The 14,016-nt window shown below is 35.4% G+C and overlaps 1 pseudogene; it reads right to left on the reverse strand.

Moving 5' to 3' along the window:
• Positions 1 to 14,016, reverse strand: part of LOC107711257 (receptor-type tyrosine-protein phosphatase epsilon-like) — a 73,676-nt pseudogene that overhangs the window by 13,684 nt on the left and 45,976 nt on the right.

Below are 14,016 nucleotides of genomic sequence, written 5' to 3' on the forward strand. Positions count from 1 at the left end.
TGTGTGTGTGTGTGTGTGTGTGTGTGTGTTTTGAGAGAGAGAGAGATTATCTTAAAGATTCTTACAAGGTAAGATGTTTGGATATCTGTTCTTCTCCTTGTTTTCTTCTTTATTGGCCTCTTCACATGTTCCTTGGGTCGAACCCCCTGGTAATGACTGTCAACGATACAAATTATACATGTTAACACTAAACCAATGCCATACCTCCATAATCTTACATGCCAAGTCAAATAGATGTTTATTAGGATTTGACACTGTCAGGGAGTCACAGATGCTGTACGCTTTCTGCTTTATAATTAAAAGCATTTCATACATTAAATTCAATTGCAAACTGAGCATTTTGTGTTTAATGTGTCTACTGAACTCTCTCGTCTCTACACAAATGCATTGCTGTGGATCACGCACCTGAGACATTATTTGATTTCACATCATTTTATTGCACTTGAATTGCTACCTAACACATGAATTCTTACAGAATTGTGCATTTGAGCAAAACCGATCATGCTGTTCAAATTCCCACCAAACCTGTCATTTTGTTATAGCCTAAATGGATGATATTACTGGCGCTTTGTTCCTGTATGTATAGGCCATTGTTTAACCAGCAGATCCGCTTCCATTCCGACTTAAATGGTTTAAGTGGCCATTAAGATTGTTGAGCATAAACATGGTTTCCATGGAACAGAAAATATACGTGGTTCATTCAGTGTGTGTTCCTGAATCTTGAATCATGCATCTAAAAGCAGGAGAGAGGGGCTTTCTCGAATGACTCAATGCCTGATGACTCCTCAGTAATTCTCAGTGGGAAATGAGAGCAGTTGAGCTGTCAGCAAATGTGGAAGGATATTTGCTGATCCATATGAATGCATGCTTCTGCCAGTTAATAATGGCACCATAATGCACCATCAGCTTCTTTACGAGCCGCAAACATAATAACAGTCTCTCCACTGAGCTGTGCCACTAACACACACAAAAAAACTTTCAGCAGCATGAGTGATGTAATCAGCGTAAACAACAATAATGGGCTATTTTTACAATGTTCAGATCATCATGATTTGTGTTTTCATGAAAAATCTAGTCATTGATAGCTAATAGCAGTGTAATTTCATGAATCTTAATATCAATTTTATTTTAAGGACCCATTCTCACTATTATCAAGCATGCATACTACCAGCATGTTGGCTGTTTATTAGTACTCATGCCTTATTCTGCATGAGCAGATTTTAGATATCCCTTAATTCAACCCCATACAAAAACATAACAACCTTACTAACTATTAATAAGCAACAAACTAGGAGTTTATTGAGGCAATAGTCACAGTTAATAGTTAGTTAATAGCGAGAATTGGACCTTAAAATAAAGTGTGACCATCAATTTTGATACCACAGCAAAACTAATTCTACAAAACATGCAAATAATAGATAAATATTAAGCAAAATATTGAATTATTGGCATTTAGACTTCAATGATTTCACTATTAAATAACTAGCAAAGTCTTCACTGCATCATTATTAAATAACATATTAAAACTATTTAATTTGTATTTATTCTGTTGCGATTCAGATCAATAAAATGTGCTGTTTTTTTGTCTCAACTGCATGAATTTGTGTACCAATTTCGATACCACAGCAAAACTATGCTACTGAACATGGTACTGCTAAAAAACATATATATATATATATTAAATTAATTTAATGGTTTTTAGCCTTCAATGATTTCTCAATTAAAATAGCTAGCATTTTCTTCACTGCATCAATATTAAATACTATATTAAATCTGATCTGATGCTGTTAAGTTGCATTAAAATTAGCTTTTTTTTTTTGTCTTAACTGCCTAAATTTTTGTACCATTTTCAATACCACAGCAAAACTAATATGTTCTAAAGCATTTGGAATTCAACACATACAGGTGAGGTGTGTACATACATTTGGTCTGTTTTATCAATCAATATGATTAGGTTTGATATTAGGGTAAAAAAAATCTCAGAATGTTACATTCCAAAAAAGAAAATTGTCCCGTATCTAACAACAGACTGCTAAATACATTTTTTTTTGAAGAAGAAGAACATCATGTCAAACATACGGTCATGGTTTTGTCACCCAGGAAACAAATAAACAAACAAACATGCTCACACCATCTTTTTTTTTATTTTTTATAAAAGCATGCCTTTGTAAAAGAACTATAGGCATATCTAAAGCAGCATATGCAAATACCGGAAAACCACCAGTGACCCTCATAGTACCGAAAGAAACCCACAACCATTAATTTAGAGGTTAGAGCGGGCGAGATGTTAGACATTATAGAGTTTAGACTATAAACTTCATGCCTGTTCATGAGACACCACATATACCTGACCTTCTGACGGCCAGCCAAGATCATCCTCATCCTCATCCTCATCTTTATCCACATCTATATATTCCTCTATACAGCATACAGCACACACAAACACACATAGTTACATCAGCGCTTAGACTTAAAGAAATAAAACCATTTGTTCTTCTGCATAAAAAGAGAATGTTTGCAGACTTAAACACTACTGTTCAAAGGTTTGGCATCAGAAAGATTTTTTTTTTTAATAAATTAATACTTTTATTCAGCAAGGATTAATTTTATTGATCAAAAGTGACAGTAAAGACATTTATAATGCTACAAAAATATTCTATATCAAATAAATGCTGTTATTTATTCATCAAATAAACCTGAAAAATAAAGTATCAGGGTTTCCACAAAAATACAGAGGCACAACTGTTTTCAACATTAATAATAATAATAAATGCATATTAGAATAAGCACATTAGAATGATTTCTGAAGGATCATGTGACTCTGGAGACTGTAATGATGCTGAAAATTCAGCTTTGCATCACAGAAATAGATTCAAATTGAAAACAGTCATTTGAAATTGTAATAATATTACTGTATTTTTTGAATGTTAGTGAACATCAAATAGGCAAACAAAAGGTGGCACAGAAAGCTGGAGAAAGTCGGTAAACCACTTCCCTTACACAGGTGTGACGTTCAACTGAACACAGAAACATCTCTCTGATTGAAATGCCAACTGGATTCAACACAGTAAATGTCATTTAACACTAACATTTCCTGCGTGTTTAGAGTGTGTCGTTTTCGTCTTTGCTCACAAAATATTCATTGAGAGAAGTCATCCGTCAGGAGAAAGAGTGCAGAGGAAGTCTATTACATAAATCTGCTAGACCTTCGACAAGACACACAATCTGCGGCGACAACCGGACTCTAGATAAGCATAAAATCTGAGCACAATTTGAGATCTGAACATCTAAAAGGACATTATGAGGGTCTGTATAGCAGGAGAACACTCTGAGATTCTGGGGACTTAATCCCAAGTCTCAGTTTGATCTCCATTTAATCTCACTGCTGTCTAAGAAACCCAATTCTGGTCTTAAACAGAGCTCTTTTGTGATTTTTGGCTAACCATGAGCCACAGTTTTTGTGTCAAACAAGCAAACTCTAATAAAAGCAAACAGGAACAACTGTTTAAAAATGAACCTTCTTCCTCTTTCACATGGTTTTAGTCAGATTTGAATATTTTTGAGGAAATATTGGTAATGAAACCACAAATAGCATTACAGTATGTTTCCCCTTGTTTTACACCTCTGTATCTAGGAAACAAAACAATAAACAAATCAGTTTAGGGATTTGAAATATTGATATTTTCTCACTATTATTAAACTAGAAAAGTCTTGTCTAAAAGTAAAGTTTAAAAGGTAACACTTTACAAAAAGGTCTCATTAGTTAACATAAATTAATGCATTAACTAACCATGAACAACACATTTGTTACAGTATTTCTTCATCTTTGTTGATGTTAGTTAATAAAAATAAAACTGTTCATTGTTAGTTCATGTTAGCTCAAGTCCAGTAAGTAACATTAACAAATACAACATCAGTAAATTAACTTTAACTAAGATTAATAAATGCTTTAGAAGTATTTTTCATTGTTACAGTAGTTCATGTAATGTTCAATGGCAGAATGTGCCACCTGAATTCACCGTACTTTAAGGGTTGGTTAGAGATTTAATAAAGTTTATACCATAAAAACTACAGTTTGTGAAATAAAAATGTGTTATCTGTAAATCAAACACAACCATTTAAAAAAAAAAAAAAGTATTTTTTATCAAAGGTTTGGTCATTCATTCAAACATTTGGAATGCAGATGAGCATAATCTTCACCATAAAATCACCATAAAAACCATATTATGACCCATAAACCTCAGCCAGAGTGAATTTTTAGTGCAATTATAGAGTCGTCCGATATAGAATAGCACGTGTAGCTCACAAAAAAAAGCTCACGTCCTGCTTTCAGAACATCTTGAGGCAACAGGAAGCCGAATATAGCACATTTGATAAAGTGAAACTTGCCAAGACGTCTTACTTACAACAGAGCTCTCAAAACCACAAGTTGCTTTTCTCATATCTTAAACAACTAAACTGGTTCGAAGCAGATCAAGTGAGCGCTTACCTTGCTCTTCCAGGATGCCATTTGGTACTTTCTTGTCGACGGCTGTGATGACAGCTTTCCTCTGGTTTTTCAACCTAAAAGAAATGAAGAACACAAGGTTTAAACATGAAGACAACATGTGAGACAATATCCTAACATCACATCTGTCTCACCAACGAAAACTCGAGCTCTTTTTCATCAGAGGTGCTGTTTCTCCACAAACACACGCTATATGACACGCTCTCTACCATGTAAAAATCTGAGGGTTTACCACGGTGAGGCTGTGTATGAATAAATATGTGTGTGTGTGTGACAGCATGTCTCAATTCCTGGACCCGCCCTTAATCAGAAAGAGGCGGAGCTTGTAAGCATGACAGACTCAGTTTTTGACTCACAGCGTTTGTGTGTGTGTGTGTGTGTCGTACCTGAGGCAATACCAGGTCAGCAACCCCAGAAAAAGCACCAAGATGGACAGACTCAGCAGTATGGGCAGGATGGGTGCGCTGGACTGATCCAGGTTCTCTAAAGGAAGAAGGAGAGGCAGTTAAACCCACAGCGAACAAAAGAACAGGAAACTGGCCCGCGAACAGAGCCGCTGGAGCCGGAATGAACACACTTAGCTGCTCCGGCGCTGAGCGTTTCAGTGAGGTATGGCAGCCAGTCAAGCCAAGGCATTATTAGTGATTTAATAGAGAGCCCGGTGCTGTTTTGACTGCGGGATAAGCATCGCTCATTCATTTAACAGCAGGTTTGACATGAATCACCCGCTTAACCCTGAGATCAGCACTTTACTGCAGCCCAAAATCACAGCCTGCGTAATCCACCGCAGATTTAACACAAATCCACACTGATGCTCATGTGATGCAGAAACGCTGAACACGACCAGGGAGGATTGAAAAATCATCTCGCTGGGAAATGTTACACAACTACAAAAGGCTGGTTTTGGCCACTGAGTTTCCATAACTATATCAGTCATTTTGTGAGTAATACCTACATTGTGAAATCAATTTTTGAGGTTGTAATAACTTAAAAAAAATACAAAAATAAATAAAGTCTGAAAATGAAAAATGGCAAATGTATATATATATGAAATGACTAATCATTTCTGAAATAATCATCATACCAAATTTCTGATGTTAGCATTGCCATATGAGCTACAGTAACAAATTTTATATCAATCTTTAGCCAAAAGAAATAATATGTTATAATATAGTATAATGATATAAACATGTTATAATAATATATATTTAAACATATATTTAAAATGATTTTAAGTATGAAATCTAGCGCCACCTTAAGTGAAACTGCTGTTTTTTCACATATGCTGGTTTTCAAACAAGTGAAGTTATATCAAAATATAAAAATGAATGGGAAACTGGCAGTGAAAAAAAAATGTTTATAGTTAAGTAGGAGATATAACCCTTAATTAATTGATTAATTAATTAAATTGAAGGAAGGGAGGAAATGAATGAATGAATGAATGAATCTAAAAATGTATTTAATTTTAGCACTATTTGACTGCAAAATGATGCAACTGACCAATCAGAATCAAGTACTCTTGAGAAGAGCAATCTTTTTTTTATCTTCAGTGAAGGTTAAATTGCTTAATAAACTATTTCTCGTATATGACAAATTTGTCGCTCTGCATTTATAACTGAAAGGATTTAGAGAGCAATGCTCATTTTATTATTAATACTATTATTATGAATAATGAGCACTTACCATTGTTATTTTCGTCTGTTGAAATGGATGTGTTTGGTTGTAGAGTTGTTACTGTCAGGAAAAAAACAAGGACCATTGTGTCTGCAAGAGAAGAAGAGAACATATAAGCAAGTTATTTAAAAATATTTATATCATTTAGTGACATTTCCTTAATTAAATGTGACTCTACATGTCAGTCTATACTCAAAAACAACAGAGCAGAATGACAAAGTATTACAACATGGAAAAATGTTTCATTACTCCTCCACTAGATGTCACCAAAACCTTTCAAATACAGTTCCAGTATGAATGCTTTAAAGCCGAGAGCGTCTCTGTACTGATATTTAAAACAGAGTGAGATGCAAACTTTCACACAGATTAGACATGATTATTTACTTTAATCTTATTTAGTTTGGGGATTTTACTATCAAGCGGGTTAAACTGAGATAAAACATCCTCACATCTGAATTAATCTGTGAATTTAGAGGTGTTAAAAGATATAACGTGCATGATTAAACCTGAATTTTAGGGAAAAGCAGATTATTTATTATGTGACTGACACATTTAGCAGAGGACAAGACAAGATCTCATGCTTACTCCACAAATAAGTTCTGCATCATGCTTTTAACCCAAACTAATACTGAAAGTGATGCTTGAGAGTAAATCATCAGATATTCATAGCAAGCTTTTGAGCGCATCTTCTCTATCTGGAGGGCAGATGTCGTGGGCTACTTCTGGACAGGAAAAGCCACGAGGATTCATTCAGTCTCATCTCTGCTATCAGCGCTGCTCCAGTGAGATAAGATACTCCACGAAACACCCACGCACAGCCGCTGATGCTCTTCGTTGTTGAAAATGAAGTGGGTGCTGCTGCTAATTCACTAAAGCAGCACAACGCAGATATAACAGACGGAGCCCTACGGTCCTGCAACGCACACCACTCAACCCGTAGGTGTTCAAACACCAACACTGCCCAAATATCAGGAATAAAGTAGGGTAGCTCAAATGAAGTTTCATCTATTTCAGGGACTTTTGCATAATTATGCATACAATTTTAAATTTGAGCTGAATGTGAACTGCATGGAGTATCTGCAGCATGAAATCACAACTTAACTCATTTAGGTTCTCAACAAGAAACTGCATCCGCAAACATTTTTACTTCTATAATTTGGCATATTTAAAAGTGAAACTGGATATGCAATGAGAAAAAACGAAGGGGATTCTATGCATCGGAACTGATCGTTTGCTAAGACCAAAAATATGTATTGAGGAAGTAAGGCTTTCACATTGATTTTAACACACATTCCTGGTCACAATATGCATAATTTGTTAGTGCAGGTTATTCCAAGAATATACAATAATTTGAGGTCTGTAAGATTTTTTTGAAAACAGTCTCTCAAAGCTGCATTTGATCAAAAATACAATAACTGAGAGAACAAAGACTGATGGCAGAATTTTAATGAGAAGAAATGACCCTCCCCGTATCATGCGGTTTGAGAGCCTGAGAAAACAAGTGCACAGGTAAGCAGGAATATATTTAACACGTGCATGGATTGCATCCGAGTGCATGCAAATAAATGAACGCCATTTTGCAATTTAGCATGTGCTTTCTGTCCAGAGGGATTTCTGAATCTCTGTGGAGACTCCTGGGGTGAGATGCATTGTTCAAGGGCACAGTTTTCCTCAGTGACAATGCTTTTACACATACATACACACACACACACACACACACAAACACCCACACACACACACACAAACACACACACACACCAACACACACACACACCACCTGCACATTGGCGTGTTTTTGCTGGGACACAGTGGGGAACTGTTAAAGTAAGTGGGGCAAATCAGTGACGCACATAAATCTTGTGTAGCCACACTTTAGAGCAGCCAATGGACTCCCGAATGAGTCTGACCAATCTGTGTCTCTCAGAATCCAGTGTGTTAATAGACTGTGAGTTGCTTCAACTATGTCCCATTGCTTTAGAGATAGAGTTCTCCTCAAAAAATGTCAATTCTCTCATTGTTTACCCGGATTATTTATTTTATGAAATACTATAGAAAATGTATAGACTGTGTCTCTTTTCCATACAATGACAGAGAATGGAGACAGGTGCTGTCAAACTCCAAAAACAACAAATATATTGTAAAATAATTCCATATGATTTGTGTCCTATAGCAAGGACACATTAAATTGGTCAATAGTGACAGGTACAAAAAAAAGTATACTAAAAAACATACGGTGTCACAGTTTCTGTGGTTTCTTGAGCTGCAAATCAGCATATTAGAATGATTTCTGAAGGATCATGTGACACTAAAGACTAGAGTAATGATGCTGAAAATTCAGCGTTTTCAATTCAATTTTTTTTAGAAGTGCCCATATTTTGCCAATATAGATAGACTAAAATCAATGTTTTTCAATGTTACAGTTGAAGTTAGGCATCACATTATAATGTACAGTAAAAATATAAATTGTTATATTAACAATCTTAACAATCTTTGATAAAGATTACATATTAGATTACATTTTGCAATTACAAAACTGCAATATTTTTTGTGTTTTCAAAAATCTTTGAGTGTTAAATGATGGCAAAGGTACAGTGATCTGAATGTAAAAACAAGAAAAAATTAATATACATTAATTGATACAGTCACACTTTATATTAGGTGGCCTTAACTACTATGTACTTACATAAAAAAGAAGTACAATGTACTTATTGTGTTCATATTGTATTGCAAAACACTTTTGCTGCTATTGAGGTGGGATACGGGTAAGGTTAGGGACAGGTTTAGTGGTATGAGTAGGTGTAAGGGATGTGTCAACAGTGTAATTATAAATGTAATTACAGAAATTAATTACAGATGCAATTACATTAGGTATTTTTAAATATATACAGTGGTGTGAAAAAGTGTTGGCCCCCTTCCTGATTTCTTATTTTTTTGCATGTTTGTCACACTTTAATGTTTCAGATCATCAAACAAATTTAAATATTAGTCAAAGATAACACAAGTAAACACAACATGCAGTTTTTAAATGAAGGTTTTTATTATTAAGGGAAAACAAAACCCAAAACTAGGACATTTAAAAAATACATTAAAAAAAATCTTATGTCAGCTAATAATGGACTAGTTACCAATATACAGTATTATGCATAAGGTAAACAATGACAGAATTTAGATTTTAGTTGAACTGACGCTTTAAACAAAATCAACCCTGATGTAAATTAATTTTTACCCTCACATAATTACAGTCTCCTTCCTTCATCCGCGTCCCACACATCTCTCCGTCAGCGAGCATGTGATGTGTTTGTTCTGGCTGAGCTCAGGACTGGCCTGCTGTCTTTGCCCCCAGCGGACAGGGCACTTCTGAGACTCGTTATTGTAAACGGGTCATGAGGTAAAGCTAGCAGACAGGCTCCTTTCATACCAAAGACATTTGCAGATAGCTTCGGGTGAGGCCTTAACCCGTCTCCAACATGTGCCGGAAACAGCCCGGGATGCACTCGCTGTATTAAATGGTAAGTGAGACTATCTCTGTTTTGTGTGTGTGTGTGTGTGTGTGTGCGCGCGTGTAAGTAAGTTTGGATAGTGCATTTTAATGCCTATTTTAAAAAATGGGGGTGACAGTTAAGGGGTTAAACACAATAAAGCCAAAATGTATATAAAATATATAATAAATAAAAATCGATTCATAGCTTTAGTACAAGTCTTAAAATAATGTTTTAAAATATAGTATTCTCTTTCTCTCCATGCAGACTGCTGACTATACAGTGATTTTACAGATTCCAGGAGCTGCTTACTACAGAAAAAAACACTATTACCAACCCATGACACACTCAATCACACGTATCATCAGGTGACGCGTGTCTGTCTTTAGCTAGCTGAAAAACACTCCTGAACTGCATGACAACTTAAAAACAGTTTGCTGTTTCTGTTTACGGTAGAGATACGACAGAAATGATTGCAGGGGAAGGATTACGAAACGTCTGGATTCAAACACAAAATGCCCACATACAGCGCACCTCAACATGCCAGCGCATGTGTGCGCCAAATCAGACAAATACACACACTGCAGCTACAATAAAAACACAACGGTTCATTTAAAGCTGAAGTCTGATATTTCTGCACCATGAGTGCATCGATAAAAATACAATGTTAAATTCAAAATTTACTCACATAAAGTTAATTTCAGATGCTGCCTGCTGCTTTTCAAACCATGCACAATGTTTAAGATGTTTTTAGCACTCTTTCCCCTCATCTCATACTGTTCCATCCGTAAAGTCTAACTGGACATGAACTTCACAGAATCACAGTGTGATTTTAACACTCTGTCATACTCTTTTCATCTCAAAGAGTCATTCTGCCACATGAAGAGCTCGTCTGCATTAAAAGATGCAGCAAAAAAACCTAGAAATTATCATTTTTTTCTCTTAAAGATATAACAAAAATAGAAATAAAAAATATAACAATATATAATATAATAATAAATTTGTATTATATAAATATATATTATATAAATAATATAATAATCATTACACAAACCCACAGCGACCACCAAACAACAACAGCGCATTAACCGCTCAAAGAGTCTCGACCGGCAAGCTAACCGTGCAACCGACTTCCAATAAAGCCACGTTTGCCTTCGGCGCAATGCAGCTTTGCATTAATGCAGGCCGTGAACCAGAGGTCACATCAGAGATGCAGCGGCCAGAATGATGCCAGACAGCCGGCTCATCATCTTCCTGAGGGTTGCCATGGAAACGTGACAACCGGTGTGGTTTGATAAATGAAGACTGCGGCCTTGGGCTCTGCGTGACAAACGCACACACACATACAACCACAAAAATACACTAGACCTCTACAAATGAGGAAATACCGAAACTCTGTTTGTAGGCAGTGTAAACAGTGAAAACAAAACTATTTTGGGGGCAGCTATATTTTATCACCCTGTCGAACATATTGACCACAAAATTCATTTACAAAGGGTATTTTTAGTTCAGAAATTGCCCATTTCAGTCTGGAGCTTGCTGAAATCTTTCCTGGAGAAGCAAATCAATTCTGCTCCAGCCTTCTGCAGATTGACTGATAAGCTAATGCTGCTTATGGCTTTAAACAAGTATATTGCATCTGTCATAGACACATCTCACACAACTAATAAGACACTTCTGTTATGTTTTCCAGAACACCTTATTTTCCAATAAAACACCTCATGTTTACAGAAAGAGGCCCTGCACTTGACCAAGGCAAATAACATGGAACCATATTGAACTGCTCCACAAGCACAAGTACATTTCAACCAGACACCCAGTTAAACACCCAACTACAGTTTAAAAATGGACATCTGGCAAACTTTACCAGCTTTCTTTAAAAATGAGTGTGTGTTGGCTGTGCATTATAAAATACACGAAACAAAGGGACAGTTCACTGAAAACAAAAAAACAAAAAAAAGTTTTCAAGCTATTTATATTTGACTGCAATCAAATTTGAAATCTCTCAAGATCCAACAGATGAGAAAATATTACGCTAACTTCACATATACTATGCAAATGAAGTCACATGATCATTTGTGCTTGTGAATTGAGAGAAAACAATAAACAACTGACTGCGATTTCAGGAGAAATTAATTATGCTGAGAAATGGCCAGTCAGTTTTAATTATTTAATTAATTTTCTCTGTTTTATTTATAACCTTATTTTGATGTTGAACTTTCAGTTTTGAAATCCCTGGAGGTCTATGTCTGAGGATGTTAAAATATTGTAAAAAATATCTGAGCAAACATAAAACTGGCGTGATACTGACACTTTAAACCATCTACAATGCACATTTACGCAGACAGTCAATTTGTAATTAGCACCAAGATGAATGTTTCCCTCATGAATATTAATTAGGCAATGTCACTATAGAATACACAACAACAACAACAGTGCAAGCTAATTAATATTCATGAACCCAGTTTAAGAACCCGCCCACAAACCCTCTGCATTGCTTTAAAAGACTTCAAATCAACTACTTTCATGTTCTTTTAAGATGCTTTTTGCCCTTTAATTCTTATTCTGAACTGGTTATTCTGTGATTAATCCCTAACTACTTCTCAGAGCACGCTAAAGCTTTTATTTTGACGTAACACAGCAGGTTGAAACCCCGCTCTCACAACAAGAGGCCACTGATCTGAGCCCCTTCAGGCTGAGTGTGTCTCTCTTTCCCTGCAGGCCGGGTCACATGAGGGGTGGCATCATACAGAGGGGCGTGGCCACTGTCTGCAGTCTGACCAATCAGGGAGAATAAGAGGTAAACATTCCGATACACCTGTCACCTGCACACAGCTGTAACAGCCTGTAACAAAATCTGAGACTATCACAAATCTTTGACCGTTTAAAGTCAACATGACGCTGCAACTGCAACCGATTTTTACTTTTAAATTGGATACATTTCTGAATGAAACAGGATATGGAACGAGAATGAAAAAATGTAAGCCAGGACTTGATTTTAACGCAACAGTGAGGTTAAACCAAAACTATTCAAAATCATTTATACTGACTGAATAAAGTTGAAATAAACTAAAATATAAATATTACTTGAAAATGTTCAAATGTAAATCATCTAAACTAACTCAAATAAAGTTCAATTTAAAGCTGCAACCCATTTTACTTCTAAAATCTGACATATTTCGGAACGAAACAGGATACTGGGAAAAAAATTTAGATTTTATCCATGTGGAATTGATTAATGAAAGTGTTGTTAATAAACTAAAGCTGTATTTTGATTTTGTTTTGTTTGTGTGTGTATGTTTATTTATTTGTTTGTAAAAAGTTAAAATTGAAGCTGCATTTGCAACCCATTTTACTTCTAAAATCTGACATATTTCTGAATGAAACATTTTTTTAATGTAGATTTTATCCATGTGGAATTGATTAATGAAAGAGTTGTTATTAAACTAAAACAGTTAAAAATTATTTTCAAATAAAGCTGAAATAAAATATAAATATTAGATGAAAAAAAAACTTAAATGTACACAAAAATTATAAGTTAAAGTTGAAACTGCATTTGTTTAAAAACATATTCATTAATTAAATGATGATGATTAATTGATAATGAATGTTTTAAACATAAATGTAAATGAGAAATTAATAATACATAACTTAAAAGTCTGTCCTCATTCACTTTCATAACTATAAGAGCAGTGTAAACATTCTCTGAACGTCTCACAAAAGGAAGTATGTAATATGGGTTTGGAACATGATTGAACTTTTCCATTAAGCTGCTGATTACAGGCAGACGGTGTTTCAGCATCTTTAACGATGGTAAAACACACGAGACGTCTCCCCCTCACTCTGCGATCGTTTCAGTCTTTTCATTTCCTGCGGTGTCTCGGCTCAGGACCAATCAAAGCTGGGATTGCCTCCCCTGGTTTCCTGCATGGATTTCATGTCTCATTAATAAAATATTAGCACACACATCAGCACAGCACATCAGCACACACACAAATTTTAATTTTCTTTCATGTAGCTCTGCGACACTCTACAATGAACATTTTTTGGACACTGCTCTACCCCCAATATTCCTATATCAGTACCTCAGGACTACTTAAAACTCTTAACACTGTCTACCCTTATTGTATCTGTTACTGCCACTTATTTATATTTAATGCTCTGTCTGTGTTATTATTCTGCCTATGGTCATTGAAGTCACTCAATATCTCAGTGCCCTTCACGTACGTCTATATCTGTATGTTTTTTTGTATGGTCCTGTTATTGTCACTGTATGTCTGAGCCTCGTCACAAGCATTTCAATGCCCAGTTTTCCCCAGTGTTAACTATGCAAATGATAAATAAATGCCTCTTGAC

This window comes from Sinocyclocheilus rhinocerous, unplaced genomic scaffold (assembly GCF_001515625.1).
Source record: "Sinocyclocheilus rhinocerous isolate Xijiao unplaced genomic scaffold, SAMN03320098_v1.1 scaffold402, whole genome shotgun sequence".
NCBI classification, from domain to species: domain Eukaryota; kingdom Metazoa; phylum Chordata; class Actinopteri; order Cypriniformes; family Cyprinidae; genus Sinocyclocheilus; species Sinocyclocheilus rhinocerous.